Below are 8308 nucleotides of genomic sequence, written 5' to 3' on the forward strand. Positions count from 1 at the left end.
ACTAAAATCCAAATATGTAAATTTGAAAGAAAAAAAAAACAAAAAAATTATAATCCAAAATCTGCAAATTTTAAAAAACCTGAAAAATCAACGAATATTAAAACCATAAATTTACAAATCTTAAAAAATCTGCAAATCTGAAAAATCAACAAACATTAAAATCCCAAATCTGCAAATCTTAAAAAATATACAAACCTGAAAAATTAACAAATGTTATAAAATATACAAAATCTACAAACACTAAAATCGCAAGACTTTTGTTTCATTCAACCCTAAATCCCTTTCATTTCATTGATTAAAACATGTATCTACAACCCAAGAGGTCTAATCACGAAGAAAAAAAGTGTGTTGCATTCCAAAAAAGCGTGAACCATTCCAACAATAGAATCATGTTTCATACTTTCACTCTAAAACAATACAACTGTGTTTCATTCCAACAATAGAATCCGATGAGAACTCAGATCTGAAAGCAATGAGAAGAAGGAACGACGACGCGTTTCTGTTTGTTCATGGTGATTGTGATTCTCTATTCTTCCCTTATGTTTCTTATTCTTTTTCTTTTTCTTTTGGCTGAGTTATTGAGTTGTGTTGTTGTGTGTTGTATGTATTGGTTCTTAGATTGCAGATACAACAAGGAAGAAGAACACTGCAGATCTATTCTTTTCCATTTTAATATATATTTTTTAAAAACTAATTTAAAATGTTTATATAAATTATGTATATAAATAATTTCCATTAAAAAATTCCAAAAATGTGACATGGATCTTCAATACCACATCCACATCATTAATGAGAATGCCACATATACAAAATTGAATGGGGACCAACTAAATCTCAAGAGATGTAAAGTTAAGAGACCAAAAAATCGGTTTTTAAAATGGAGGGACTAAAAATAAAAAAATATCAAACTAGGGAAACCAAAAGTACATTTAAGTATAATTTCTATGTTAACTCGAGTTTAATAAAACATATATACATTGTTTGGAATTGTTGATTTGAACCATAAAGAAACACCGATGAAGTCACAATTTTCAAACATTGTTGCTTTGTTTGGTTGTCTAATAAAGATGAAGGAAATATTCTTTTTTGCCCCCATACAAGATTCTCGTTCACCTGCTATTAGATGTCGAAAGCTCACTATATGTTATGATGTATCATTCACACTAAATCATTTTGTCTTTGATTTTCCTTCTCCTTTCTCATATTTCACGTCCAATCTATACCCACTTTTTTCTATAAGCGACCTTCTTCCACTTGACATGAGCACACCACTTTGTTGAGGGATTTTTTTTATTATGAAGCATTAAATATTGTGAAACTTCTTCTTTTAGAGTAACACTTTTGTGAGAGACATACCACATATTCACCAATGTAGAACTATTATCCATACTACTCACACTTGTTACATTCCCAACATCCCCTCTCAAGTGTGAGTCCATAATACTCCCCCTCAAGTATAAGCTCTTCTTATTTCCACAAACTCTTGTACCACATAAAACGTTTTTTACTCACCACCCTTGTGGCACCATTGATACTCTTCAACGAAACGTTTCTTACTCACATCCCTTGTGGTGCTGTTGAGTTTCGATACAAGTAAGCATGTCCCTTTCCCGAGCCAAAGGCTTATGATACCATTTGTTGGAGGAGTTTTTCACCAGGGAGCATTGAACATTGTGAGACTTCTTCTTCTAGAGCAATACCTTTGTGAGAGACACACCACACATTCACCCAAAACCTTAAGGTGATAGTTGGGTGAATTCTCTCACTTATAAATGCTCAAGTCTCCACATATCCAACCAATGTTGGACTGTTACCCACACTACTCATACTTACTACATTCTCAACACACCTTTCCTCAACGACATATCTTAAGTCATATTATGAACGTAATGGTTTCGTATAAAAATGCAATTTTTGTTAAGATTTTGATTTATCATGACTTTCTTACTATAACTCATCAATTGCATATGAAGACAAATTAAAAATAATTGTAACAACGTATTAATGTAACAATAGTTGAAAAATAAATAATTAATGGTAACTGTCGTACCTCATGGAAAAATGGAAACACGACTTAAGCGAAGCGCAATCGCACGCTCGCAATGATGGACTGAACATAGTCGCCACCGAACTTCATTTATTCCTAAAAAGGAAAGGGGAAATATCGATAAAACCCAAAACAAAACGACAATGATTATGGTTGTCGCAACCAAATCAGGATTCAGGAGTCGATTACGAAGGGGAAGGTATTAACACCCCTCACGTCCGTTGTACTCAACGGGAACCATTAGGTCAGTTGTGTGCATTAATGTTAGTTGAAATGTTAGGCTTTTCAAGTTATTAGGTGGGAAAGAAAGAATGGATGAGAGAATATTTTTGGATTTTTGACGAAGGACTAAACCTAAGTTTTTTATTAGTGAGCCTGACAAGATTTACAAATCCTGCTCCTACGTATCTCAACAGAGAAATCAAGGCTTACGTAGTTCTGGGTAGAAAAATGTTTGTTTGTTGGTCGATTTTAGCAAAAGCTATCTTGTATTAATCGACGAGAAACATTGTTTTACCCAAAACAGATGAGGAGTGGACGTATACAACACATCGAATGGATTTACAAATCAACATTCGGAAAAACGTCGCTTATCTCAGCTCAACAATCGTGACCGAAACATTACTTTGCATCATCTTAAGACAAGATGTCTTTCGTTTATGAAAATGGTTTTTCTGATCAATCGCACGGCGGCGAGAAAAGAGTTTGATTGGTTGGATGTATTTTGAGTGATGGCGAGAACATGGATGAGCGAGATATCCATCTCGAATCCTAGTCTCAGGAGTGCACGGTATCCACCATGTTCCATTTCCATATTTATTGAAAGAGGTTAAGATAGGAATTAAGTATTTTGGAGTTTGAAAGACGAGTACTGGTGACTTGCAAGCTCTTACAACTTAGGTCTAATACTCGGGACTACGTCTGGATATTCCACCCAGGTAGTCTGTTTCTTTCCAATTTACTGAGAAAATAAGTTTCAATATTTACAAGTATTTTAAAGAGAAGACGAATACATAGGGCTTACAAGCTCTTACAACTTGGGCCTAGCATTCAGGATTACGACTGGATATTCCATCCAGGTAATCTTTTTCTTACTTATTTTATTGAAAAAAACGTTTGAATAGAAGGATTAATGTGAAGGTTTGAGGTGTTGGTCAATTAAGTTGATATTGCGTATGAGCTCATTGTAAGAAGGCCCAAGAGTAAGCCACGGGGTTGAAGCCAACCGAAATCGAGAGCAAACTGAATTTAGCTCTAAGCTAACTTAAAGTAGACTCATGTATGAATCACTTCATAAACCGAGCAACTAAATCTATGCATCCAAATTATTTTCAAAAGTTAAATTGAATTTTAACTTTGAGATTGCAATGCAAAGGAATCAATGCAACAACTAATCAAACGATCTTTACATCAGTACACTATTTACAATGTTAAGAAATTAGAAAAAAAAACCGCTAAAACTTATAAGCAAACAATCTAATATTCCAAATATTAATTAAAGACAACTAATCAATTAAATCAAATCGACTGAAAAATTAATAAACAAATAAAATAACTGTTAGTAACGAAGAGGAGTGTAGGAGTAAATAAAAAAAGACAAACATGTTAAACATGGGCCTAAGGCCCATGCCACATGACACTAAACCTAAAAATAAGTCATAAGAAATTAATTAAATAACAAAATAAATAAATAGAAATAAATGAACAAAATAAATCCCTAAAAGGAGAGAGTGAAAGCGCAGACAGGGAGTGCTAGCAGCGTTGTTAGTGGTAATAAATTCATAAAACGAAAATGCCTATTACTCATTTCAATTTCCACTAGGACGATTATTGCTCATCATCTTGAATTCTTCATAGTTAACGGTACTGTCACCGTCATAATCAATTGTTTTGATCATAGTGTGGCATTCATCAACAAAGCACTTCATTCCAAGAGTATTCAACACCTGGCAGAGTTCCGTTGCGGAGATGGGGCCGTTCTTATCCTTATCGTACAGATCGAAGGCGCCGCGAAGCTCAGGAGCATCGCAATCCGCTGAGCCGGATTGGCAGAAAGCGGCGAACTCGGCGAGGTTGATGAAACCGTCGCGATCGGTGTCGATATCTTCCATGACGCGCTGGAGCTCGTCGGCTAGGACGGCGGATCCGAGAGAGCGGAGGATGCTGTCTAACTCGGTGACAGAGATCTTGCCGTTGCCGTTGGTGTCGAAGCGGTAGATCTAGCGGTAATATGATCGCGGTTAAGAGGCGAGTGGTGCTACAATGGTGCTAGGCAACTTGTGTTTTTGCTTGACATGAAGGGAAGTTGTAAAGGAGACAATGGTTGTGGAGGTGAGTTGTTGTTGTTGAGGTTCTGTGAGCTTTCTCAGTTCTGCGACTTATGTGCGTCACCGGAGTCGATAACAGTTGTATGGTTGTCGAAATCGAGGTGGATCGTGGTTTAATGGTCGTGTTGAGGTTGTTTTTTTAGGGCGTGAAGAGATAGTGAAAAGGAAATGAGGAAGGTTGAGGAGAATGGAAAAACGGAAGAAGGAGAGGGTTTGAGTGGACGAGTGAGTGACAACTTTGAATCTGAATTTGAATTTGAAATATTTGGCTTTCGCAGTAACGCGGATTTGCCATGATTGGTGTTCTCTCTCCCTCTGTGCTTCCATTCCACCATTCCCGAACAGAGAATGAAAGTAACCGTTGGAGTGAGGCTTTTTACATAATTGTTCAGAATACTTTTTATTTAAGGCAAATGCTAACATGTTTTGAAAGGTTGGTTTGTGGAATCAGAAAAGAAGATGGTTAAGAAAAGGAAGAAAAAAAGATGGTGTTGTGGTGCAAAGACAGATGAAGGTTGTTGAGTGAGTCTATATTGGTAGGGAGGTCCATGGCCTTATTTTTGGGGTCACTGTTTTCTAAGGAGGGAAGTTACTTTGACTAGTCTGGTTGCTGTTGGAGGTGGGATTTGGGGGAGCAGAGGTTTTGTTGAGGTTGGAGAGATCCTTTTGCGGTGGTGAATTTGGAAGGAAATATATGATGTATGTTTGAATAGGTGAATGGGAGTGTTATTGATGGTGATGTTGTGTGAGGGATTCCAAAAGTGGAGTTGCAGAGAAAAACCATATGGTCCTGGTATCGATTGTCGTATCTCATTTTATGATAAGGAAAGTGTTGTCTCAAAGGTGTTTTGTTGTGTAGCATGACTATGGTGTGTCACGGGACAAAATATTACATGGAGAAGGAAGATTCTTCTTTTCTCACCAACTGACCAACTTATCTCAATCTTTCTTTTCTCTTTTTGGGATTTCAAATTGAAATATTAGATAGAGTTGTAGCAATTGGATGCAATGCAAATATCATAAATGTCCTTGTGAATTTTTTTGTGAATTTAAAAAAGAGTTTAAATTATTCAAAACAAATAAATTTAAAAATAAAAATAAATAAATATTAAATCAACATAATAAAATTGAAATGAAAATATGACTAATCCTATTTTATTTTTTTATGAACATATTGATAAAATACAAAATAAAATGATTCCAAAATGAATAAAAATCAGACGTAAAGTTGTTTGAAATTATAAAGTGAATGCACAAAAATGATCAGTGCAAAATAAACCTTTCGGAAATATACAACGTTTGAGCCAATTTTGAAATGGAAAACGCCCGGTTAAAATGCTCAGACGGACCAAAACATGACCGAAAAACTAGCCGAAAAATAAATCGAGCATACCAGATTAAACTACACGAAACGTAGATTAATAAAGTTGATGTCTGGAACCTTGATTTTAAAAATTTTTGTCCACTGATTTGACGGACATCCGTCGATTAATTCAACCGGTTTTTCTGTAGATCCGAAAAAATTATTTCGACTGATATTCTAGGCACTATGCAGTATGGAATGTATTGAATCAGCGATTCAGGGTCAAAATTGGGGTGTGACAGTAACTAACACATTTGAACAATTATATATATTTTTTTCCAGGCGGTCAAAGTCCCAAGGTAGAAGTCTAATTTTAAGGTCTAACTCAGCAGACAAAGAAAAAGGAGGGACCAATACAAAAGATCAGACACCTTATCTAAGCTACTTATACATCATCCACAATTAGATTTAGTTGGATGTCTCCCACATTGCACGTCGAGTTAGACGAAAGCGATTTAACCGCCAACTAGATATAAGCCCTATCACGCCATTTACAGATATTATATACCTCACTCCCATTATCAACTAGATCTCTCTAACTTAATGATTTTGATGTTGGAATGCTAACTTTGCAAGTCATTTCCACTTTGTCGTACCCAAAGCTTTCACTGGTGCACTAGAAGATCTCATTCTCCCATCACATATGTTTTCTTGTTCCACATAGAACAAAGGTGTCATATGTGGGAAGCGACTATTGATTCCCTCGAAGTCTTGTGAAAATCATTGTGTTTTCGCAGTTCATATGTTTCAACCGATTGAATTTTACACAAACCACAACAACAACTAAGTATGTTCGACTAGCCGCCCAACGTAACGTCCTTGTTGTTATAACAAATAATGCTATGGATCCCATGAGAGAAATCCCACTTCCTATAACAACTCCTTTTGTTCCAACTCCTCGTGTTCTTAGTCCTCCATTTATACGTATCCTTGGCAGTTCGATCCCGAAGTCCCTCGAAAAGTCGTTAAAGCTAGACAACTACAACAAGACTGAAGATCCAGGCAAGCACATCAAACACATGGATGTTATGCTTGATTATCATCAGACTGAAGGTATGGCGAAATTTAAACTCTTCAATCTGAATCTCAAAGCATCCTCCATGACGTGGTTCAAGACCTTGCCCAACGGTTGCATAAACTCCTAAAAAAAGCTATGTGATTCTTTTACCGCTTAATTCACCGCCTAGAAACAGCAACCGACGACAATAGTCAGCCTCAATGAAATTTAAAAAAAGAAAAAGGAAAGCCTACTAGAATATATTGATTGATTCACCAATTTAGATGTAGAGGTAGGAGGAATAGATGATGGGCTGAAATGTTGGATAATAAAGAAAGGATTGAGGGAAAACTGTATGTTTCTAAACAGAAACGACTAGAAGGGACTGAAAGCTTGAACGACCTCGTGACAAGGGCCCAATCATAATTAACTATGAAGAGGAAATCATGTCTAAAGACATAGAAAAGGACTAAGGATCAGGGAACACGATGAATAACCGATTGGGGATGAAGGACCATAACCGACACTAAGACGAAAGAGAATGAGGGTTGCAAGTCTAATTCTTATCTTACACTCCCTTGAACACGTTAGGGAGAAGATTTTATAGGAGTGTGTGATTGTGTCGATTCGCAAGTGCACGAATAACGTCAAAGTAATATAAAAGAATATCGATCCCACAGAGATCAATCGTCAATCTATCGATTATTATCGTTATGGTGTTTATCTAAGGAGGTATAAAAGAGATATTGGGTTTGCAAAACAACGGTAAATAATAAATGCAGGTAAAGACAGGTTGAATGTAATTCACGTCAATTAAGTGATGTTTCGATTGTCTAAATAGAATTACTTATGAGGCAATATTTTCTACTCTTGAAAAGAATCCATTTAATAGGAACTGTCGCTTTCGCGTATTCAGAGCCGAGTTTACCCTTAAATTAAGGCCTTTTATTGTCACTTATAAAAGGTGCGCAGAACGCTAAAGTAGTAAACCTATTTTTAAGAAATGAGACTCGTAAACTTAGTTGAAAAGTGATTTTGATTTGAAAAGTTTACCCAAGGAGTTTCCTGATTTTAAATCTATCAACGCGTCCGAAAACAGGTTCAAAAATAGTTTTTCCTTAAAGTGATAAACATTCCTAGTTACTAAGCCAGGGTGCTTTCGCACTCCTTGAATAATTAAAACTAACCAAGTTTGTTTTAGAAAACTCATGTTAAAAATCAAAACAACCTTTAAAGTATTTCTACAAATTCAATATGTGAAACATTACTTTAACCGCGATCCTTACATTCTAACCTTTAAAAGATTTAGCCAGACATGGTAACACAAACGAACACAACGGTGTTAATCATGATGAAAAGTTTGTTTTAGAATGTGAGGCGTAGAGAGCGAGTAAAGTGCGTAAAGTAAATAAAGTAAAGCGAGTGCGGAAAATAAATAAAGTAAAGCGAGCGCGGAAAATAAATAAAGTAAAGCGAATGCGGAAAATAAATAAAGTAAAGCGATGCGGGAAATAAATAAAGTAAAGCGATGCGGGAAATAAATAAAATAAAAGCGATGCGGGAAATAAATAAAA

Source organism: Lathyrus oleraceus, chromosome 4 (genome assembly GCF_024323335.1).
Source record: "Lathyrus oleraceus cultivar Zhongwan6 chromosome 4, CAAS_Psat_ZW6_1.0, whole genome shotgun sequence".
NCBI lineage: Eukaryota > Viridiplantae > Streptophyta > Magnoliopsida > Fabales > Fabaceae > Lathyrus > Lathyrus oleraceus.